At 46.3% G+C, this 24,742-nt stretch overlaps 6 non-coding genes and 2 pseudogenes across 6 annotated transcripts; all 8 read right to left on the bottom strand.

Moving 5' to 3' along the window:
• Positions 1-4,833: 4,833 nt before the first annotated feature.
• LOC130338087 (U2 spliceosomal RNA) lies at positions 4,834-5,051 on the bottom strand (annotated as a pseudogene).
• A 2,091-nt stretch (positions 5,052-7,142) lies between these two features.
• Positions 7,143-7,328, bottom strand: LOC130338081 (U2 spliceosomal RNA). Its single transcript, XR_008878853.1, has one exon. It is a non-coding gene; the product is annotated as a U2 spliceosomal RNA (small nuclear RNA).
• Positions 7,329-12,717: 5,389 nt separating this feature from the next.
• On the bottom strand, positions 12,718-12,935 carry LOC130338090 (U2 spliceosomal RNA; annotated as a pseudogene).
• Positions 12,936-15,029: 2,094 nt separating this feature from the next.
• LOC130338055 (U2 spliceosomal RNA) lies at positions 15,030-15,220 on the bottom strand. The gene has a single exon (XR_008878829.1). It is a non-coding gene; the product is annotated as a U2 spliceosomal RNA (small nuclear RNA).
• Positions 15,221-17,309: 2,089 nt separating this feature from the next.
• Positions 17,310-17,500, bottom strand: LOC130338054 (U2 spliceosomal RNA). Its single transcript, XR_008878828.1, has one exon. It is a non-coding gene; the product is annotated as a U2 spliceosomal RNA (small nuclear RNA).
• A 2,089-nt stretch (positions 17,501-19,589) lies between these two features.
• LOC130338053 (U2 spliceosomal RNA) lies at positions 19,590-19,780 on the bottom strand. Its single transcript, XR_008878827.1, has one exon. It is a non-coding gene; the product is annotated as a U2 spliceosomal RNA (small nuclear RNA).
• Positions 19,781-21,863: 2,083 nt separating this feature from the next.
• On the bottom strand, positions 21,864-22,054 carry LOC130338052 (U2 spliceosomal RNA). Its single transcript, XR_008878826.1, has one exon. It is a non-coding gene; the product is annotated as a U2 spliceosomal RNA (small nuclear RNA).
• A 2,085-nt stretch (positions 22,055-24,139) lies between these two features.
• On the bottom strand, positions 24,140-24,330 carry LOC130338050 (U2 spliceosomal RNA). The gene has a single exon (XR_008878825.1). It is a non-coding gene; the product is annotated as a U2 spliceosomal RNA (small nuclear RNA).
• Between the last annotated feature and the right edge of the window lie 412 nt (positions 24,331-24,742).

Genomic DNA, 24,742 nt, shown 5'->3' with positions numbered 1-24,742 from the left:
GCCTGTGCTGAAACTCACGAGTAGGGAGGCACTGGTGGACGATTGCCCAGGCAAGATCCCTGTGTACATTCGCCAGAAACTTCCCGTACACGTTCCGCCATACCTTTTTGGATCTTGCCTGTGTGAAATTGGACACTGCCAGGGTAACCTCACTCCGCCTGAGGACCTTTGATACCTTTCTCTGGTCCCCCAGTATGTCAGGCTCCAAATCTTGGAGACCTAGGAGCCTGACTGTCTTTTCCAACACCACATAATGTTTTGGGGGACACAGAAGCACCGGAGCGTTCAGAGGGATGCGCAACGATCTTTTAAAAACCATGCCCGCAGCGTACCTTAAAAAGCAGCTAAAAATGCCATCGGATTTAATAATTTTAAAACAGAAACAGAAATACTTTATGTAAAAGAAAGTAAAAAGGTTAGGAACATCTTTCCCGCCATTATCTTTACTTTTGTACATAAAATCACGCTTTAATTTCTCCATTTTTGAACCCCATAAAAAAGTAAAAACAATTCTAGTTACTTTTTTAATGTATAAAATAGATGGAGGAAATACCATGGCAATGTATAGCATAATAGGGAGTAAAACCATCTTTATTATTAAAATCTTCCCCTCCATGGTAAGGTTTCTAAGATTCCACATTAAAATCTTCTTCTCCATCTTAGCTATAGCTGAATCCCAGTTAGGGCTCCCATCATTGACCTGGTTAAAAACAATACCTAAAACTTTAATTTGATCCTGTTGCATTGTGACTCCTGGGGTGATGGATGAATCCCAGGAGCCAATATAAAAACAGTCACATTTATCTGTGTTTAGCTTAAAACCAGAGACCTCGCAGAAATAGCTGGTGTTCCTCAATGCCCCCCTCATGGATGGAGAGTCCGGGCACAGTATGGTGACATCATCCATGTACCCCAACACCTTTAGATGGGTCCCTCCTCCACCAGGTATCGGTACGCCTCTTACTACCCGGTCTTTTCTGAGGAGGGCCATCAGTGGTTCGATTGCGCAAATAAAAAGGAGTGGGGACAGGGGGCAGCCCTGTTTGACACCTGATAAAAGAGGAACACCGCTGGTTAAAAAGCCATTAACAGAGACTTGACTAAAACAGGATCGGTATAAAAGCATGATTCGGCTTAAAATCGTTTCAGGCACTGCCATCTTTTTAAGAACTAAAAACAGGTATTCATGGGAGACCCTATCAAAGGCTTTTTCAAAGTCTAAGGATAAAATTGCTACAGTTTGATTTCTATCCTTAAAATACCATAAAACATCTCTTAAAATATTTAGGGATTCAGCTATAGACCTTCCAGGTACCCCACAAACCTGATTTGGGTGAATTAATTTATGAATAAAAGGTTTAAAACGGACAGCTAATAACTTGGCTAAAACTTTATAATCAACATTTAAAAGTGTGATGGGGCGCCAATTTTTTAGCATATCCTTTTCACCCTTTTTAAAAAGTAATGATACAATCCCCCTCCTCCAGGAAGGGGGAAGTTCATTAACAATAAAAGTTTCTTTATACAATAAAACCATATCATCCTTTAAAATATCCCAAAAAGCTAAATAAAATTCGATGGGTAAACCATCTTCCCCAGGGGCCTTCCCACTAGAAAAACTTTTAAAAACAAATAAAAGTTCATCTAAGTTAAGATCACGGGATAAAACCTCCTGGTCTAAAACATCTAGCTTAAAATCAAGGGAATTAAGAACATGTTCTAAAAAGGATGGATTAAGATCTTTCTTATTAAAAAGAAGCTGGTAGAAGTTAAAAACTGCATCTAACATGCCTTTTGGAGTGGATTCACCCTCAAGGTTTTGGATGATATCCCTCCTATTCATCACTTTTTTAAAAAAGAAACGGGAACATTTCTCGCCCTCCTCCAGGTGCTGCACATGTGAGTTAAAAATGATTTGTTTCCCTTTCTTTTCTATGGCATGTTTTATTTCAGTTTTAAGGTTTAAAATATCATTTTCTACATCCATACCAGCTTCTTTCAATTTAAAAAGTACATTTAAACGCATGTTAAGAACATAAAACCACTGTTTTTCCATTTTTGCCTTCTTCTTACCTGCTTTGATAAAAAAAAATCTGATTTTAGATTTGGTGCCCTCCCACCAGTGCAGCATAGGCTCGTGGGGTTTTCTTTGTGATTGCCAGCATTGGTAGGTCCGCACAAACTCCTCTTTTATCTCAGGGTCCTCTAGGAGTGTGGTGTTTAATCTCCAGAGGCCCCTTTTTGCTTTTTGCTCCCCCTCTAGCTCCAGGCCCACCAAGAGGAGCTTATGATCAGAGAAGATATTCTGCTCGAGCGTGCATTTCAGGGGTTTAAAAGCTCTAGAGGAAAAAATAAAATCGATTCTGGAGCTCACTCTTCCATTGGACCATGTGGCGCCTGGGTCCTCCGGCAAGAGATCCTTCCAGCAATCTTTCAAATTAAAATCATCAATAAAATTTTTAAGCAGGTAAGAAGTGCGGTCTTTACGATTAATATCCCCACCCTGCCGGTGTTCCCCATCACGTATGCAGTTAAAATCACCTCCCACCAGCAGGGGGGAAGACCCAACACAAAACAGTGGTAAAATTTCAAATAGTTCTGCCCGCTCCTGTTTATCAGGAGGGGCATACACATTTAAAACACGAATTAAAAGTCCATTAAAATATAGATGAATTAAAAGAGCTCTGCCAGGCACAATCTCAGTTACTGTATGAATAGAAAAGGACTGGCCTCGGCAGAGCAGCCCAACACCCACAGAACGACAGTCATTTGCACCGGACCATATGGATGGGCCCAGCTTCCAGTCTTCTTTTAAGTCTTTATAGTCCATTTTACTAGGGATTCCACATTCTTGTAGCAGGCAAAGGTCAAAGTCACATGTCTCTAGATAAGAAAATAAAGCAGCCCTGCGATCAGGGCTCTTTAAGGACCTCACATTGAGTGAGGCAATTTTTACAGGGATAGGCATAGTTTATGGAGAGTCCGTGCTTGGAGAATCAAAGTCAATAATAAGCTGCGTACCGTCATCCCCCGCCTGCGGGGTCATCAGCTCCTTGATGTTCTGAGGGTCGGAGCTTGAGATCGATGATGCCCCGACCCTGAGCTCGCTCTCGTCCGAACTACGGCACGCCGCTTTCCTTTGAATGTCTTCCTCTTCTTCTTCTCTTTGTCTTTTAAATGTCACACTGCTGTCCATATCCTCTGTGTTGCTCTCACTCGATGTAATCTCTGGCCCCCGGCTGATGGATCTGCGTCTTCTTTCATCATTTGACGACTGGAACTGCTGCACAGGGGCCTGTGAGGCCTCTTTTCCGGAACCTTTGCCGCTACCTTGGGAAGTTTTCATCGCTTGTTCCCCAGCAAGCGTTGCTGAGGACTGTTGCTCCAACTTCCCCATCGATCGACGATGGCCAGTTTTACCCACCGGGTCCACTGCTGGCGGGGCAGCAAACCCTGGTTTGGCGCCACTTGTCTTCTTGGCCCTGTCCTGTATAGGCGGAGTAACAGGACCGGGCTCAGACCTGGCCACCTGGCTCCCCTTCCGGCGGGCTTTCACCGGGGCCTCTTCGTCCGGAGCAGGGCGACCCTGGGCCAAGCCAGTACCTGGCTTATGCTGCAATTTTGGGTCCACTTTTGCCCCCACCGAGGCCCGTCGGCTGCCACCCGCCACAGGTGAGCCCCCTTCAGAAGTTTCGGCGGGCTCTTGAGCCAGGTAGGAAGTCGATCGACGTCTTTCAATTTCCCGGGCAGTAAACTCGATCACCCGCCCGGGCTTCGTGGAATCCCCATGGCCTCCCCCTAGCACTACCACCGGTGGGCCCCCCGATGGAGCACCAGAGGTCTTGGGCCTGGACCCATCAGTACCTGCCATCTGGGGTTTGGGCATCTTAAAAAAGGACGTCTTTTGTCCTGTCCCCTCTTTGGGTGGGCCCAGCCTTGACCCACCCATCGTAGTTTTTGCTTTATGGGGACAGGAATTAAAATCGTGATTTTCCTCTCCGCAGAGGTTGCACCTTATTGTATGGCTACATCTTGAGGCTATGTGACCTTCTTGGCCACACCTATTGCAGCGAATCACACGCTCCGCGCCGCAGGTCTCCTGGGTGTGGCCAAACCTCAAGCAATTTCGGCAATACATAGGCATTTGAGGATAGAACAGGAAGCCCCGAACTCTCCCGATGGCAAAATTTGGGGGCGGATGGCAAAGACCCCCAATACCACCGGGATCCTTACGGAGCTTGACCCAGAACTTCCTCTTGCCGTTCCAGAACCGCACGGAGTTCAAGATTTTGTTTGCGAATCGCACCTCTTCGCAGTATCGCCGAAGAAAAGTGGCTATATCCTCCGTGGTCACATGAGGGCTGTGCATAGCCACCACCAACGGTATATGTTCCTCACCATAGAGGAACTGGAACGAAAGACCGTCGAGTCGATCGTCCCTCTGGTCCGCACCAGACAAGGTTGCATAGATGTTATCGCAACACGCCGTGGCCGTGAAGGTGACGGTATACAGGCCACGGCTTTCCTGGTCATTTAGACACAGGATGTCCTCCCTATTGAGGCGGAAGTAGTCAAGAAGAATCACCTCCGCAATGAAGCGGAGGTTCTTCAACTGACGATGGCTCTCCGACACCTCTATGCGGATGGTATTTCGCATCGACATTTCCCCAGAGGGGAAAGCCCAGGAGAACGGCATCTTCCACACCCAGGGACTAAGCCCCTTCCCCAATAGCAGCAGGGGCTCGGAATCCCGCTATAAAAGCGGAACCCTTACCCAAGGCAGAGGTCGGGGGTACCCTAGGTGCTTCCGAAGCTACAGGTAACGCTCAACGTACCGAAAATGCCTTCTGAGACACAAGGTCCCAGAGACAGGGGGATCGCAACCCGTTGTCCGTGGACTAAGCCCGCTCCCCAATAGCAGCAAGGGGGTGAAGTCCCTCCGTAAGGAGAGACAATCCCCCAAGGCCGAGAAGCGGGGTACCACAGACACCTTCCGACCAGACCAAATGCAGATACTACACTTGATCTTAGCCAAAAGGCCGAGAAGCGATAACCGTGAAAGGGGCGGGCCCAACAAGGTCCCCTTCATGGGCACTATCACTGCTTGCTGTCAGGGAGGCTGCCAGACAATTTTCCATGCACACTCTGGGCTGGGGGGCAGTCAACCACCAGTACACACAGCAGAACCTAAACCCATACCATTATTGCTAAGCAGCAAGACAGGGGCCCATTGCACTCCCACGGGGCCTTTTTAAATGCAATCCATAACCCGGATTTGCCAGGAACCCTTCTTACTCCTCCTACTTGCATGTGACACTGGGCTTAGGATCTGCATAGGAAACACACACACAAGCACACACCTACCTTTGTTGCCTGCAGATGCCTCCTTGGCTGTCCCCAAACGGTATCAAACCTACACCCACGGGAAGCTGTAAGCATAGAGGACATGCCTGCACCCCATTGGACTTACCTGTGTGGGTTAAATCCGGGTTATTTGACAACCTATGGCGGTGATGGTTCTGCTCAGGCAGAGCAGTGCTGATGCTCCTCATAAAGCTGTCGCTGCTGTGAAGGTTCTAGGTGACATCACAATCCCTATGGTTACATACACAACAAAGCTGGGTTGTTGTTGTTTACACTCTGCAAGGCCTGTGGAAGTGAGTGACATCATAGCACTGTAGTTCTGAGGGTTCTAGATGGATGCAACAATCTCCTGTTGCTTCTATGAAGGCCATAATAGACGACATCACCAAACAGCTCCATAGTCACATACACAGCAAAGGAGAGATGTTGTTTACACCTAGTGATGTCAGTGGTATTGAGTGACATCACAGCACAGTGCTAAGGCTCCTGGGCCTGGACACAGCAGCGGCTGCAATATCTCAACGGAGAATACGTTTATATATATGTGTGTGTGTGCGCGTATATATATATATATATATATATATATATATATATATATATATATATTTCTCCGCCGAAATCACTTTTAAACCCATTTCCACCTTTTTTTCCCTTCTCTTCCTCTTACTTTTTTTTCACGTTTTTTTACGTTTTTCTCCTTTTCGCCTCTTTTCTGGGCGTATTATTCTTCTTTTTCTTCTTTTTTTTCGTCTAATGCATACCCCATCAGTGCAGCAATGCTTATTCAATACCGCCAGCAGATGGAGACACTGGGGGATAATTTTCTAAGGATTTATACTGATTTTTCCTGTCTGAATTTGTCGCACAGAAAGTTGCAGGCCAAATATGTGTGACATTTCTGCGACTTTAGCTTCTAGAGCATTTTTACAACATTATACATAGGTGCTGAATACATAAAAAGCGACTGTTCAGCGACAGACAAGTCGCATCGGCTGAAAGTAGGCCAGAATGTCAGTCCATGTTGGAGCAGGTTTAGATACAGTCTAAAGCATAGATCTCAAAGTCTGTGCACAGAATTTAGCAAGGGCCTCGCACCTTCTGATGCATCAGGTAGGTGCACTATAGCATAGCCTAACCCTCTGTACTTTGGTCTATATTGATGCGGGACATAGACAGCCAGCTGATGACCAATCCATTAGTGCAATGGATGGCTGGAAGCATTTGTCTTTGCCTTTGCAATACCACAGAAGCAATGCATGGTCAATGTACAGCAATGACACACCTGTGTGAACAGCCAGGAGACCCCCCCATGTTATGTTACATAGTTACATAGTTAGTACGGTCGAAAAAAGACATATGTCCATCAAGTTCAACCAGGGAATTAAGGGGTAGGGGTGTGGCGCGATATTGGGGAAGGGATGAGATTTTATATTTCTTCATAAGCATTAATCTTATTTTGTCAATTAGGAACATTCAGCACCCACCCGCTATCAAGGCAGCTGCCTATCATGTCATGCCCTACCTGCACAGGTGTGCTGGCTACTCAAATGATCCAATTAAGGAGGCCATTTAGTCAGCAGCAGCAGAAGTCCTGTGCCTGGACGCTCCAACAGCGGCCAGACACAAGCAGAAGCAGCAGAAGCAGCAGCAGCACCACCTTTTGTTTTTTGGCTGCAGCAGCAGCAGCAGCAGCAGCAAGGCCCACAGGGCTGGCTAGCTGGCTAGCCAGCAAGCAGGTAGCAATGAAAGTAGGAATCTTTCTTTTTAACCCTGTAAGGGGGTGGTGCACTGTACCCGAAGATACTGCCATATCGGGTCAATGCATAGGGCGACGGAAGCAAGCTTCGAAATCGGCCCCCGTTCTCAAAAATCCATTTAATATATGGTCCCCAGATAGGGGACGTATCAGATATTAAACTGATAAGAACAGATAAGGTTTCAACAAAATTTTATTGAATAAATAAGAAACCATACAAAATTTAAAATGCAAAATAATAAAAGGTTCACAAAAGTTTTAAAATACAAATAATAAAACCAGTAATAAAAGGAGAAAAAATAAAAATGGCAGGATAAAACATTATACAAATGTCATAAAAACTGATTATATTGTTATTTCGTTCCATAGAGGCAGACACCACATGGATGCTGCCTCGCTGGCCCCCAACTGTTTCTTGTCTCTTAGGTAATAGATGTACATCTCACTCAGGGCCAGCTTTATACAGTTTTTAACATCAATAAAATCATGTTTAAAAAGTAAGATGTTCCTAACTTTCCAGATGGCATTTTTAAAACAATTAATAATCATCCAGCAGATCATCTGCTGTTTAAAATTGGGGCAGTTAAAAAGACCGTAAAAGACACATTCGTGATTAAAATCTTTCAGGCCGCAGGCCCACTTCAAAAGTGGGCCTACCTTCCTCCAAAGCTCCCGTGCAAAAGGGCAGTTCCAAAATATGTGCAGCACCGTTTCGTCCACTCCGCAGCCATCTCTCGGGCACTTGGCTCTCGCCACCAGTCCTCGCCTGTGCTGGAACTCACGAGTAGGGAGGCACTGGTGGACGATTGCCCAGGCAAGATCCCTGTGTACATTCGCCAGAAACTTCCCGTACACGTTCCGCCATACCTTTTTGGATCTTGCCTGTGTGAAATTGGACACTGCCAGGGTAACCTCACTCCGCCTGAGGACCTTTGATACCTTTCTCTGGTCCCCCAGTGTGTCAGGCTCCAAATCTTGGAGACCTAGGAGCCTGACTGTCTTTTCCAACACCACATAATGTTTTGGGGGACACAGAAGCACCGGAGCGTTCAGAGGGATGCGCAACCATCTTTTAAAAACCATGCCCGCAGCGTACCTTAAAAAGCAGCTAAAAATGCCATCGGATTTAATAATTTTAAAACAGAAACAGAAATACTTTATGTAAAAGAAAGTAAAAAGGTTAGGAACATCTTTCCCGCCATTATCTTTACTTTTGTACATAAAATCACGCTTTAATTTCTCCATTTTTGAACCCCATAAAAAAGTAAAAACAATTCTAGTTACTTTTTTAATGTATAAAATAGATGGAGGAAATACCATGGCAATGTATAGCATAATAGGGAGTAAAACCATCTTTATTATTAAAATCTTCCCCTCCATGGTAAGGTTTCTAAGATTCCACATTAAAATCTTCTTCTCCATCTTAGCTATAGCTGAATCCCAGTTAGGGCTCCCATCATTGACCTGGTTAAAAACAATACCTAAAACTTTAATTTGATCCTGTTGCATTGTAACTCCTGGGGTGATGGATGAATCCCAGGAGCCAATATAAAAACAGTCACATTTATCTGTGTTTAGCTTAAAACCAGAGACCTCGCAGAAATAGCTGGTGTTCCTCAATGCCCCCCTCATGGATGGAGAGTCCGGGCACAGTATGGTGACATCATCCATGTACCCCAACACCTTTAGATGGGTCCCTCCTCCACCAGGTATCGGTACGCCTCTTACTACCCGGTCTTTTCTGAGGAGGGCCATCAGTGGTTCGATTGCGCAAATAAAAAGGAGTGGGGACAGGGGGCAGCCCTGTTTGACACCTGATAAAAGAGGAACACCGCTGGTTAAAAAGCCATTAACAGAGACTTGACTAAAACAGGATCGGTATAAAAGCATGATTCGGCTTAAAATCGTTTCAGGCACTGCCATCTTTTTAAGAACTAAAAACAGGTATTCATGGGAGACCCTATCAAAGGCTTTTTCAAAGTCTAAGGATAAAATTGCTACAGTTTGATTTCTATCCTTAAAATACCATAAAACATCTCTTAAAATATTTAGGGATTCAGCTATAGACCTTCCAGGTACCCCACAAACCTGATTTGGGTGAATTAATTTATGAATAAAAGGTTTAAAACGGACAGCTAATAACTTGGCTAAAACTTTATAATCGACATTTAAAAGTGTGATGGGGCGCCAATTTTTTAGCATATCCTTTTCACCCTTTTTAAAAAGTAATGATACAATCCCCCTCCTCCAGGAAGGGGGAAGTTCATTAACAATAAAAGTTTCTTTATACAATAAAACCATATCATCCTTTAAAATATCCCAAAAAGCTAAATAAAATTCGATGGGTAAACCATCTTCCCCAGGGGCCTTCCCACTAGAAAAACTTTTAAAAACAAATAAAAGTTCATCTAAGTTAAGATCACGGGATAAAACCTCCTGGTCTAAAACATCTAGCTTAAAATCAAGGGAATTAAGAACATGTTCTAAAAAGGATGGATTAAGATCTTTCTTATTAAAAAGAAGCTGGTAGAAGTTAAAAACTGCATCTAACATGCCTTTTGGAGTGGATTCACCCTCAAGGTTTTGGATGATATCCCTCCTATTCATCACTTTTTTAAAAAAGAAACGGGAACATTTCTCGCCCTCCTCCAGGTGCTGCACATGTGAGTTAAAAATGATTTGTTTCCCTTTCTTTTCTATGGCATGTTTTATTTCAGTTTTAAGGTTTAAAATATCATTTTCTACATCCATACCAGCTTCTTTCAATTTAAAAAGTACATTTAAACGCATGTTAAGAACATAAAACCACTGTTTTTCCATTTTTGCCTTCTTCTTACCTGCTTTGATAAAAAAAAATCTGATTTTAGATTTGGTGCCCTCCCACCAGTGCAGCATAGGCTCATGGGGTTTTCTTTGTGATTGCCAGCATTGGTAGGTCCGCACAAACTCCTCTTTTATCTCAGGGTCCTCTAGGAGTGTGGTGTTTAATCTCCAGAGGCCCCTTTTTGCTTTTTGCTCCCCCTCTAGCTCCAGGCCCACCAAGAGGAGCTTATGATCAGAGAAGATATTCTGCTCGAGCGTGCATTTCAGGGGTTTAAAAGCTCTAGAGGAAAAAATAAAATCGATTCTGGAGCTCACTCTTCCATTGGACCATGTGGCGCCCGGGTCCTCCGGCAAGAGATCCTTCCAGCAATCTTTCAAATTAAAATCATCAATAAAATTTTTAAGCAGGTAAGAAGTGCGGTCTTTACGATTAATATCCCCACCCTGCCGGTGTTCCCCATCACGTATGCAGTTAAAATCACCTCCCACCAGCAGGGGGGAAGACCCAACACAAAACAGTGGTAAAATTTCAAATAGTTCTGCCCGCTCCTGTTTATCAGGAGGGGCATACACATTTAAAACACGAATTAAAAGTCCATTAAAATATAGATGAATTAAAAGAGCTCTGCCAGGCACAATCTCAGTTACTGTATGAATAGAAAAGGACTGGCCTCGGCAGAGCAGCCCAACACCCACAGAACGACAGTCATTTGCACCGGACCATATGGATGGGCCCAGCTTCCAGTCTTCTTTTAAGTCTTTATAGTCCATTTTACTAGGGATTCCACATTCTTGTAGCAGGCAAAGGTCAAAGTCACATGTCTCTAGATAAGAAAATAAAGCAGCCCTGCGATCAGGGCTCTTTAAGGACCTCACATTGAGTGAGGCAATTTTTACAGGGATAGGCATAGTTTATGGAGAGTCCGTGCTTGGAGAATCAAAGTCAATAATAAGCTGCGTACCGTCATCCCCCGCCTGCGGGGTCATCAGCTCCTTGATGTTCTGAGGGTCGGAGCTTGAGATCGATGATGCCCCGACCCTGAGCTCGCTCTCGTCCGAACTACGGCACGCCGCTTTCCTTTGAATGTCTTCCTCTTCTTCTTCTCTTTGTCTTTTAAATGTCACACTGCTGTCCATATCCTCTGTGTTGCTCTCACTCGATGTAATCTCTGGCCCCCGGCTGATGGATCTGCGTCTTCTTTCATCTTTTGACGACTGGAACTGCTGCACAGGGGCCTGTGAGGCCTCTTTTCCGGAACCTTTGCCGCTACCTTGGGAAGTTTTCATCGCTTGTTCCCCAGCAAGCGTTGCTGAGGACTGTTGCTCCAACTTCCCCATCGATCGACGATGGCCAGTTTTACCCACCGGGTCCACTGCTGGCGGGGCAGCAAACCCTGGTTTGGCGCCACTTGTCTTCTTGGCCCTGTCCTGTATAGGCGGAGTAACAGGACCGGGCTCAGACCTGGCCACCTGGCTCCCCTTCCGGCGGGCTTTCACCGGGGCCTCTTCGTCCGGAGCAGGGCGACCCTGGGCCAAGCCAGTACCTGGCTTATGCTGCAATTTTGGGTCCACCTCTGCCCCCACCGAGGCCCGTCGGCTGCCACCCGCCACAGGTGAGCCCCCTTCAGAAGTTTTGGCGGGCTCTTGAGCCAGGTAGGAAGTCGATCGACGTCTTTCAATTTCCCGGGCAGTAAACTCGATCACCCGCCCGGGCTTCGTGGAATCCCCATGGCCTCCCCCTAGCACTACCACCGGTGGGCCCCCCGATGGAGCACCAGAGGTCTTGGGCCTGGACCCATCAGTACCTGCCATCTGGGGTTTGGGCATCTTAAAAAAGGACGTCTTTTGTCCTGTCCCCTCTTTGGGTGGGCCCAGCCTTGACCCACCCATCGTAGTTTTTGCTTTATGGGGACAGGAATTAAAATCGTGATTTTCCTCTCCGCAGAGGTTGCACCTTATCGTATGGCTACATCTTGAGGCTATGTGACCTTCTTGGCCACACCTATTGCAGCGAATCACACGCTCCGCGCCGCAGGTCTCCTGGGTGTGGCCAAACCTCAAGCAATTTCGGCAATACATAGGCATTTGAGGATAGAACAGGAAGCCCCGAACTCTCCCGATGGCAAAATTTGGGGGCGGATGGCAAAGACCCCCAATACCACCGGGATCCTTACGGAGCTTGACCCAGAACTTCCTCTTGCCGTTCCAGAACCGCACGGAGTTCAAGATTTTGTTTGCGAATCGCACCTCTTCGCAGTATCGTCGAAGAAAAGTGGCTATATCCTCCGTGGTCACATGAGGGCTGTGCATAGCCACCACCAACGGTATATGTTCCTCACCATAGAGGAACTGGAACGAAAGACCGTCGAGTCGATCGTCCCTCTGGTCCGCACCAGACAAGGTTGCATAGATGTTATCGCAACACGCCGTGGCCGTGAAGGTGACGGTATACAGGCCACGGCTTTCCTGGTCATTTAGACACAGGATGTCCTCCCTATTGAGGCGGAAGTAGTCAAGAAGAATCACCTCCGCAATGAAGCGGAGGTTCTTCAACTGACGATGGCTCTCCGACACCTCTATGCGGATGGTATTTCGCATCGACATTTCCCCAGAGGGGAAAGCCCAGGAGAACGGCATCTTCCACACCCAGGGACTAAGCCCCTTCCCCAATAGCAGCAGGGGCTCGGAATCCCGCTATAAAAGCGGAACCCTTACCCAAGGCAGAGGTCGGGGGTACCCTAGGTGCTTCCGAAGCTACAGGTAACGCTCAACGTACCGAAAATGCCTTCTGAGACACAAGGTCCCAGAGACAGGGGGATCGCAACCCGTTGTCTGTGGACTAAGCCCGCTCCCCAATAGCAGCAAGGGGGTGAAGTCCCTCCGTAAGGAGAGACAATCCCCCAAGGCCGAGAAGCGGGGTACCACAGACACCTTCCGACCAGACCAAATGCAGATACTACACTTGATCTTAGCCAAAAGGCCGAGAAGCGATAACCGTGAAAGGGGCGGGCCCAACAAGGTCCCCTTCATGGGCACTATCACTGCTTGCTGTCAGGGAGGCTGCCAGACAATTTTCCATGCACACTCTGGGCTGGGGGGCAGTCAACCACCAGTACACACAGCAGAACCTAAACCCATACCATTATTGCTAAGCAGCAAGACAGGGGCCCATTGCACTCCCACGGGGCCTTTTTAAATGCAATCCATAACCCGGATTTGCCAGGAACCCTTCTTACTCCTCCTACTTGCATGTGACACTGGGCTTAGGATCTGCATAGGAAACACACACACAAGCACACACCTACCTTTGTTGCCTGCAGATGCCTCCTTGGCTGTCCCCAAACGGTATCAAACCAACACCCACGGGAAGCTGTAAGCATAGAGGACATGCCTGCACCCCATTGGACTTACCTGTGTGTTTTAAATCCGGGTTATTTGACAACCTATGGCGGTGATGGTTCTGCTCAGGCAGAGCAGTGCTGATGCTCCTCATAAAGCTGTCGCTGCTGTGAAGGTTCTAGGTGACATCACAATCCCTATGGTTACATACACAACAAAGCTGGGTTGTTGTTGTTTACACTCTGCAAGGCCTGTGGAAGTGAGTGACATCATAGCACTGTAGTTCTGAGGGTTCTAGATGGATGCAACAATCTCCTGTTGCTTCTATGAAGGCCATAATAGACGACATCACCAAACAGCTCCATAGTCACATACACAGCAAAGGAGAGATGTTGTTTACACCTAGTGATGTCAGTGGTATTGAGTGACATCACAGCACAGTGCTAAGGCTCCTGGGCCTGGACACAGCAGCGGCTGCAATATCTCAACGGAGAATACGTTTATATATATGTGTGTGTGTGCGCGTATATATATATATATATATATATATATATATATATATATATATATATTTCTCCGCCGAAATCACTTTTAAACCCATTTCCACCTTTTTTTCCCTTCTCTTCCTCTTACTTTTTTTTCACGTTTTTTTACGTTTTTCTCCTTTTCGCCTCTTTTCTGGGCGTATTATTCTTCTTTTTCTTCTTTTTTTTCGTCTAATGCATACCCCATCAGTGCAGCAATGCTTATTCAATACCGCCAGCAGATGGAGACACTGGGGGATAATTTTCTAAGGATTTATACTGATTTTTCCTGTCTGAATTTGTCGCACAGAAAGTTGCAGGCCAAATATGTGTGACATTTCTGCGACTTTAGCTTCTAGAGCATTTTTACAACATTATACATAGGTGCTGAATACATAAAAAGCGACTGTTCAGCGACAGACAAGTCGCATCGGCTGAAAGTAGGCCAGAATGTCAGTCCATGTTGGAGCAGGTTTAGATACAGTCTAAAGCATAGATCTCAAAGTCTGTGCACAGAATTTAGCAAGGGCCTCGCACCTTCTGATGCATCAGGTAGGTGCACTATAGCATAGCCTAACCCTCTGTACTTTGGTCTATATTGATGCGGGACATAGACAGCCAGCTGATGACCAATCCATTAGTGCAATGGATGGCTGGAAGCATTTGTCTTTGCCTTTGCAATACCACAGAAGCAATGCATGGTCAATGTACAGCAATGACACACCTGTGTGAACAGCCAGGAGACCCCCCCATGTTATGTTACATAGTTACATAGTTAGTACGGTCGAAAAAAGACATATGTCCATCAAGTTCAACCAGGGAATTAAGGGGTAGGGGTGTGGCGCGATATTGGGGAAGGGATGAGATTTTATATTTCTTCATAAGCATTAATCTTATTTTGTCAATTAGGAACATTCAGCACCCACCCGCTATCAAGGCAGCTGCCTATCATGTCATGCCCTACCTGCACAGGTGTGCTGGCTACTCAAATGATCCAATTAAGGAGGCCATTTAGTCAGCAGCAGCAGAAGTCCTGTGCCTGGACGCTCCAACAGCGGCCAGACACAAGCAGAAGCAGCAGAAGCAGCAGCAGCAGCACCACCTTTTGTTTTTTGGCTGCAGCAGCAGCAGCAGCAGCAGCAAGGCCCACAGGGCTGGCTAGCTGGCTAGCCAGCAAGCAGGTAGCAATGAAAGTAGGAATCTTTCTTTTTAACCCTGTAAGGGGGTGGTGCACTGTACCCGAAGATACTGCCATATCGGGTCAATGCATAGGGCGACGGAAGCAAGCTTCGAAATCGGCCCCCGTTCTCAAAAATCCATTTAATATATGGTCCCCAGATAGGGGACGTATCAGATATTAAACTGATAAGAACAGATACTACACTTGATCTTAGCCAAAAGGCCGAGAAGCGATAACCGTGAAAGGGGCGGGCCCAACAAGGTCCCCTTCATGGGCACTATCACTGCTTGCTGTCAGGGAGGCTGCCAGACAATTTTCCATGCACACTCTGGGCTGGGGGGCAGTCAACCACCAGTACACACAGCAGAACCTAAACCCATACCATTATTGCTAAGCAGCAAGACAGGGGCCCATTGCACTCCCACGGGGCCTTTTTAAATGCAATCCATAACCCGGATTTGCCAGGAACCCTTCTTACTCCTCCTACTTGCATGTGACACTGGGCTTAGGATCTGCATAGGAAACACACACACAAGCACACACCTACCTTTGTTGCCTGCAGATGCCTCCTTGGCTGTCCCCAAACGGTATCAAACCAACACCCACGGGAAGCTGTAAGCATAGAGGACATGCCTGCACCCCATTGGACTTACCTGTGTGGGTTAAATCCGGGTTATTTGACAACCTATGGCGGTGATGGTTCTGCTCAGGCAGAGCAGTGCTGATGCTCCTCATAAAGCTGTCGCTGCTGTGAAGGTTCTAGGTGACATCACAATCCCTATGGTTACATACACAACAAAGCTGGGTTGTTGTTGTTTACACTCTGCAAGGCCTGTGGAAGTGAGTGACATCATAGCACTGTAGTTCTGAGGGTTCTAGATGGATGCAACAATCTCCTGTTGCTTCTATGAAGGCCATAATAGACGACATCACCAAACAGCTCCATAGTCACATACACAGCAAAGGAGAGATGTTGTTTACACCTAGTGATGTCAGTGGTATTGAGTGACATCACAGCACAGTGCTAAGGCTCCTGGGCCTGGACACAGCAGCGGCTGCAATATCTCAACGGAGAATACGTTTATATATATGTGTGTGTGTGCGCGTATATATATATATATATATATATATATATATATATATATATATATTTCTCCGCCGAAATCACTTTTAAACCCATTTCCACCTTTTTTTCCCTTCTCTTCCTCTTACTTTTTTTTCACGTTTTTTTACGTTTTTCTCCTTTTCGCCTCTTTTCTGGGCGTATTATTCTTCTTTTTCTTCTTTTTTTTCGTCTAATGCATACCCCATCAGTGCAGCAATGCTTATTCAATACCGCCAGCAGATGGAGACACTGGGGGATAATTTTCTAAGGATTTATACTGATTTTTCCTGTCTGAATTTGTCGCACAGAAAGTTGCAGGCCAAATATGTGTGACATTTCTGCGACTTTAGCTTCTAGAGCATTTTTACAACATTATACATAGGTGCTGAATACATAAAAAGCGACTGTTCAGCGACAGACAAGTCGCATCGGCTGAAAGTAGGCCAGAATGTCAGTCCATGTTGGAGCAGGTTTAGATACAGTCTAAAGCATAGATCTCAAAGTCTGTGCACAGAATTTAGCAAGGGCCTCGCACCTTCTGATGCATCAGGTAGGTGCACTATAGCATAGCCTAACCCTCTGTACTTTGGTCTATATTGATGCGGGACATAGACAGCCAGCTGATGACCAATCCATTAGTGCAATGGATGGCTGGAAGCATTTGTCTTTGCCTTTGCAATACCACAGAAGCAATGCATGGTCAATGTACAGCAATGACACACCTGTGTGAACAGCCAGGAGACCCCCCCATGTTATGTTACATAGTTACATAGTTAGTACGGTCGAAAAAAGACATATGTCCATCAAGTTCAACCAGGGAATTAAGGGGTAGGGGTGTGGCGCGATATTGGGGAAGGGATGAGATTTTATATTTCTTCATAAGCATTAATCTTATTTTGTCAATTAGGAACATTCAGCACCCACCCGCTATCAAGGCAGCTGCCTATCATGTCATGCCCTACCTGCACAGGTGTGCTGGCTACTCAAATGATCCAATTAAGGAGGCCATTTAGTCAGCAGCAGCAGAAGTCCTGTGCCTGGACGCTCCAACAGCGGCCAGACACAAGCAGAAGCAGCAGAAGCAGCAGCAGCACCACCTTTTGTTTTTTGGCTGCAGCAGCAGCAGCAGCAGCAGCAAGGCCCACAGGGCTGGCTAGCTGGCTAGCCAGCAAGCAGGTAGCAATGAAAGTAGGAATCTTTCTTTTTAACCCTGTAAGGGGGTGGTGCACTGTACCCGAAGATACTGCCATATCGGGTCAATGCATAGGGCGACGGAAGCAAGCTTCGAAATCGGCCCCCGTTCTCAAAAATCCATTTAATATATGGTCCCCAGATAGGGGACGTATCAGATATTAAACTGATAAGAACAGATACTACACTTGATCTTAGCCAAAAGGCCGAGAAGCGATAACCGTGAAAGGGGCGGGCCCAACAAGGTCCCCTTCATGGGCACTATCACTGCTTGCTGTCAGGGAGGCTGCCAGACAATTTTCCATGCACACTCTGGGCTGGGGGGCAGTCAACCACCAGTACACACAGCAGAACCTAAACCCATACCATTATTGCTAAGCAGCAAGACAGGGGCCCATTGCACTCCCACGGGGCCTTTTTAAATGCAATCCATAACCCGGATTTGCCAGGAACCCTTCTTACTCCTCCTACTTGCATGTGACACTGGGCTTAGGATCTGCATAGGAAACACACACACAAGCACACACCTACCTTTGTTGCCTGCAGATGCCTCCTTGGCTGTCCCCAAACGGTATCAAACCAACACCCACGGGAAGCTGTAAGCATAGAGGACATGCCTGCACCCCATTGGACTTACCTGTGTGGGTTAAATCCGGGTTATTTGACAACCTATGGCGGTGATGGTTCTGCTCAGGCAGAGCAGTGCTGATGCTCCTCATAAAGCTGTCGCTGCTGTGAAGGTTCTAGGTGACATCACAATCCCTATGGTTACATACACAACAAAGCTGGGTTGTTGTTGTTTACACTCTGCAAGGCCTGTGGAAGTGAGTGACATCATAGCACTGTAGTTCTGAGGGTTCTAGATGGATGCAACAATCTCCTGTTGCTTCTATGAAGGCCATAATAGACGACATCACCAAACAGCTCCATAGTCACATACACAGCAAAGGAGAGATGTTGTTTACACCTAGTGATGTCAGTGGTATTGAGTGACATCACAGCACAGTGCTAAGGCTCCTGGGCCTGGACACAGCAGCGGCTGCAATATCTCAACGGAGAATACGTTTATATATATGTGTGTGTGTGCGCGTATATATATATATATATATATATATATATATATATATATATATATTTCTCCGCCGAAATCACTTTTAAACCCATTTCCACCTTTTTTTCCCTTCTCTTCCTCTTACTTTTTTTTCACGTTTTTTTACGTTTTTCTCCTTTTCGCCTCTTTTCTGGGCGTATTATTCTTCTTTTTCTTCTTTTTTTTCGTCTAATGCATACCCCATCAGTGCAGCAATGCTTATTCAATACCGCCAGCAGATGGAGACACTGGGGGATAATTTTCTAAGGATTTATACTGATTTTTCCTGTCTGAATTTGTCGCACAGAAAGTTGCAGGCCAAATATGTGTGACATTTCTGCGACTTTAGCTTCTAGAGCATTTTTACAACATTATACATAGGTGCTGAATACATAAAAAGCGACTGTTCAGCGACAGACAAGTCGCATCGGCTGAAAGTAGGCCAGAATGTCAGTCCATGTTGGAGCAGGTTTAGATACAGTCTAAAGCATAGATCTCAAAGTCTGTGCACAGAATTTAGCAAGGGCCTCGCACCTTCTGATGCATCAGGTAGGTGCACTATAGCATAGCCTAACCCTCTGTACTTTGGTCTATATTGATGCGGGACATAGACAGCCAGCTGATGACCAATCCATTAGTGCAATGGATGGCTGGAAGCATTTGTCTTTGCCTTTGCAATACCACAGAAGCAATGCATGGTCAATGTACAGCAATGACACACCTGTGTGAACAGCCAGGAGACCCCCCCATGTTATGTTACATAGTTACATAGTTAGTACGGTCGAAAAAAGACATATGTCCATCAAGTTCAACCAGGGAATTAAGGGGTAGGGGTGTGGCGCGATATTGGGGAAGGGATGAGATTTTATATTTCTTCATAAGCATTAATCTTATTTTGTCAATTAGGAACATTCAGCACCCACCCGCTATCAAGGCAGCTGCCTATCATGTCATGCCCTACCTGCACAGGTGTGCTGGCTACTCAAATGATCCAATTAAGGAGGCCATTTAGTCAGCAGCAGCAGAAGTCCTGTGCCTGGACGCTCCAACAGCGGCCAGACACAAGCAGAAGCAGCAGAAGCAGCAGCAGCACCACCTTTTGTTTTTTGGCTGCAGCAGCAGCAGCAGCAGCAGCAAGGCCCACAGGGCTGGCTAGCTGGCTAGCCAGCAAGCAGGTAGCAATGAAAGTAGGAATCTTTCTTTTTAACCCTGTAAGGGGGTGGTGCACTGTACCCGAAGATACTGCCATATCGGGTCAATGCATAGGGCGACGGAAGCAAGCTTCGAAATCGGCCCCCGTTCTCAAAAATCCATTTAATATATGGTCCCCAGATAGGGGACGTATCAGATATTAAACTGATAAGAACAGATACTACACTTGATCTTAGCCAAAAGGCCGAGAAGCGATAACCGTGAAAGGGGCGGGCCCAACAAGGTCCCCTTCATGGGCACTATCACTGCTTGCTGTCAGGGAGGCTGCCAGACAATTTTCCATGCACACTCTGGGCTGGGGGGCAGTCAACCACCAGTACACACAGCAGAACCTAAACCCATACCATTATTGCTAAGCAGCAAGACAGGGGCCCATTGCACTCCCACGGGGCCTTTTTAAATGCAATCCATAACCCGGATTTGCCAGGAACCCTTCTTACTCCTCCTACTTGCATGTGACACTGGGCTTAGGATCTGCATAGGAAACACACACACAAGCACACACCTACCTTTGTTGCCTGCAGATGCCTCCTTGGCTGTCCCCAAACGGTATCAAACCAACACCCACGGGAAGCTGTAAGCATAGAGGACATGCCTGCACCCCATTGGACTTACCTGTGTGGGTTAAATCCGGGTTATTTGACAACCTATGGCGGTGATGGTTCTGCTCAGGCAGAGCAGTGCTGATGCTCCTCATAAAGCTGTCGCTGCTGTGAAGGTTCTAGGTGACATCACAATCCCTATGGTTACATACACAACAAAGCTGGGTTGTTGTTGTTTACACTCTGCAAGGCCTGTGGAAGTGAGTGACATCATAGCACTGTAGTTCTGAGGGTTCTAGATGGATGCAACAATCTCCTGTTGCTTCTATGAAGGCCATAATAGACGACATCACCAAACAGCTCCATAGTCACATACACAGCAAAGGAGAGATGTTGTTTACACCTAGTGATGTCAGTGGTATTGAGTGACATCACAGCACAGTGCTAAGGCTCCTGGGCCTGGACACAGCAGCGGCTGCAATATCTCAACGGAGAATACGTTTATATATATGTGTGTGTGTGCGCGTATATATATATATATATATATATATATATATATATATATTTCTCCGCCGAAATCACTTTTAAACCCATTTCCACCTTTTTTTCCCTTCTCTTCCTCTTACTTTTTTTTCACGTTTTTTTACGTTTTTCTCCTTTTCGCCTCTTTTCTGGGCGTATTATTCTTCTTTTTCTTCTTTTTTTTCGTCTAATGCATACCCCATCAGTGCAGCAATGCTTATTCAATACCGCCAGCAGATGGAGACACTGGGGGATAATTTTCTAAGGATTTATACTGATTTTTCCTGTCTGAATTTGTCGCACAGAAAGTTGCAGGCCAAATATGTGTGACATTTCTGCGACTTTAGCTTCTAGAGCATTTTTACAACATTATACATAGGTGCTGAATACATAAAAAGCGACTGTTCAGCGACAGACAAGTCGCATCGGCTGAAAGTAGGCCAGAATGTCAGTCCATGTTGGAGCAGGTTTAGATACAGTCTAAAGCATAGATCTCAAAGTCTGTGCACAGAATTTAGCAAGGGCCTCGCACCTTCTGATGCATCAGGTAGGTGCACTATAGCATAGCCTAACCCTCTGTACTTTGGTCTATATTGATGCGGGACATAGACAGCCAGCTGATGACCAATCCATTAGTGCAATGGATGGCTGGAAGCATTTGTCTTTGCCTTTGCAATACCACAGAAGCAATGCATGGTCAATGTACAGCAATGACACACCTGTGTGAACAGCCAGGAGACCCCCCCATGTTATGTTACATAGTTACATAGTTAGTACGGTCGAAAAAAGACATATGTCCATCAAGTTCAACCAGGGAATTAAGGGGTAGGGGTGTGGCGCGATATTGGGGAAGGGATGAGATTTTATATTTCTTCATAAGCATTAATCTTATTTTGTCAATTAGGAACATTCAGCACCCACCCGCTATCAAGGCAGCTGCCTATCATGTCATGCCCTACCTGCACAGGTGTGCTGGCTACTCAAATGATCCAATTAAGGAGGCCATTTAGTCAGCAGCAGCAGAAGTCCTGTGCCTGGACGCTCCAACAGCGGCCAGACACAAGCAGAAGCAGCAGAAGCAGCAGCAGCACCACCTTTTGTTTTTTGGCTGCAGCAGCAGCAGCAGCAGCAGCAAGGCCCACAGGGCTGGCTAGCTGGCTAGCCAGCAAGCAGGTAGCAATGAAAGTAGGAATCTTTCTTTTTAACCCTGTAAGGGGGTGGTGCACTGTACCCGAAGATACTGCCATATCGGGTCAATGCATAGGGCGACGGAAGCAAGCTTCGAAATCGGCCCCCGTTCTCAAAAATCCATTTAATATATGGTCCCCAGATAGGGGACGTATCAGATATTAAACTGATAAGAACAGATACTACACTTGATCTTAGCCAAAAGGCCGAGAAGCGATAACCGTGAAAGGGGCGGGCCCAACAAGGTCCCCTTCATGGGCACTATCACTGCTTGCTGTCAGGGAGGCTGCCAGACAATTTTCCATGCACACTCTGGGCTGGGGGGCAGTCAACCACCAGTACACACAGCAGAACCTAAACCCATACCATTATTGCTAAGCAGCAAGACAGGGGCCCATTGCACTCCCACGGGGCCTTTTTAAATGCAATCCATAACCCGGATTTGCCAGGAACCCTTCTTACTCCTCCTACTTGCATGTGACACTGGGCTTAGGATCTGCATAGGAAACACACACACAAGCACACACCTACCTTTGTTGCCTGCAGATGCCTCCTTGGCTGTCCCCAAACGGTATCAAACCAACACCCACGGGAAGCTGTAAGCATAGAGGACATGCCTGCACCCCATTGGACTTACCTGTGTGGGTTAAATCCGGGTTATTTGACAACCTATGGCGGTGATGGTTCTGCTCAGGCAGAGCAGTGCTGATGCTCCTCATAAAGCTGTCGCTGCTGTGAAGGTTCTAGGTGACATCACAATCCCTATGGTTACATACACAACAAAGCTGGGTTGTTGTTGTTTACACTCTGCAAGGCCTGTGGAAGTGAGTGACATCATAGCACTGTAGTTCTGAGGGTTCTAGATGGATGCAACAATCTCCTGTTGCTTCTATGAAGGCCATAATAGACGACATCACCAAACAGCTCCATAGTCACATACACAGCAAAGGAGAGATGTTGTTTACACCTAGTGATGTCAGTGGTATTGAGTGACATCACAGCACAGTGCTAAGGCTCCTGGGCCTGGACACAGCAGCGGCTGCAATATCTCAACGGAGAATACGTTTATATATATGTGTGTGTGTGCGCGTATATATATATATATATATATATATATATATATATATATATTTCTCCGCCGAAATCACTTTTAAACCCATTTCCACCTTTTTTTCCCTTCTCTTCCTCTTACTTTTTTTTCACGTTTTTTTACGTTTTTCTCCTTTTCGCCTCTTTTCTGGGCGTATTATTCTTCTTTTTCTTCTTTTTTTTCGTCTAATGCATACCCCATCAGTGCAGCAATGCTTATTCAATACCGCCAGCAGATGGAGACACTGGGGGATAATTTTCTAAGGATTTATACTGATTTTTCCTGTCTGAATTTGTCGCACAGAAAGTTGCAGGCCAAATATGTGTGACATTTCTGCGACTTTAGCTTCTAGAGCATTTTTACAACATTATACATAGGTGCTGAATACATAAAAAGCGACTGTTCAGCGACAGACAAGTCGCATCGGCTGAAAGTAGGCCAGAATGTCAGTCCATGTTGGAGCAGGTTTAGATACAGTCTAAAGCATAGATCTCAAAGTCTGTGCACAGAATTTAGCAAGGGCCTCGCACCTTCTGATGCATCAGGTAGGTGCACTATAGCATAGCCTAACCCTCTGTACTTTGGTCTATATTGATGCGGGACATAGACAGCCAGCTGATGACCAATCCATTAGTGCAATGGATGGCTGGAAGCATTTGTCTTTGCCTTTGCAATACCACAGAAGCAATGCATGGTCAATGTACAGCAATGACACACCTGTGTGAACAGCCAGGAGACCCCCCCATGTTATGTTACATAGTTACATAGTTAGTACGGTCGAAAAAAGACATATGTCCATCAAGTTCAACCAGGGAATTAAGGGGTAGGGGTGTGGCGCGATATTGGGGAAGGGATGAGATTTTATATTTCTTCATAAGCATTAATCTTATTTTGTCAATTAGGAACATTCAGCACCCACCCGCTATCAAGGCAGCTGCCTATCATGTCATGCCCTACCTGCACAGGTGTGCTGGCTACTCAAATGATCCAATTAAGGAGGCCATTTAGTCAGCAGCAGCAGAAGTCCTGTGCCTGGACGCTCCAACAGCGGCCAGACACAAGCAGAAGCAGCAGAAGCAGCAGCAGCACCACCTTTTGTTTTTTGGCTGCAGCAGCAGCAGCAGCAGCAGCAAGGCCCACAGGGCTGGCTAGCTGGCTAGCCAGCAAGCAGGTAGCAATGAAAGTAGGAATCTTTCTTTTTAACCCTGTAAGGGGGTGGTGCACTGTACCCGAAGATACTGCCATATCGGGTCAATGCATAGGGCGACGGAAGCAAGCTTCGAAATCGGCCCCCGTTCTCAAAAATCCATTTAATATATGGTCCCCAGATAGGGGACGTATCAGATATTAAACTGATAAGAACAGATACTACACTTGATCTTAGCCAAAAGGCCGAGAAGCGATAACCGTGAAAGGGGCGGGCCCAACAAGGTCCCCTTCATGGGCACTATCACTGCTTGCTGTCAGGGAGGCTGCCAGACAATTTTCCATGCACACTCTGGGCTGGGGGGCAGTCAACCACCAGTACACACAGCAGAACCTAAACCCATACCATTATTGCTAAGCAGCAAGACAGGGGCCCATTGCACTCCCACGGGGCCTTTTTAAATGCAATCCATAACCCGGATTTGCCAGGAACCCTTCTTACTCCTCCTACTTGCATGTGACACTGGGCTTAGGATCTGCATAGGAAACACACACACAAGCACACACCTACCTTTGTTGCCTGCAGATGCCTCCTTGGCTGTCCCCAAACGGTATCAAACCAACACCCACGGGAAGCTGTAAGCATAGAGGACATGCCTGCACCCCATTG

Source organism: Hyla sarda, unplaced genomic scaffold (assembly GCF_029499605.1).
Source record: "Hyla sarda isolate aHylSar1 unplaced genomic scaffold, aHylSar1.hap1 scaffold_513, whole genome shotgun sequence".
Classification (NCBI taxonomy): domain Eukaryota; kingdom Metazoa; phylum Chordata; class Amphibia; order Anura; family Hylidae; genus Hyla; species Hyla sarda.
The sequence above is the reverse complement of the archived record's forward strand: the minus strand, read 5'-3'. Positions and strand labels throughout refer to the sequence as shown.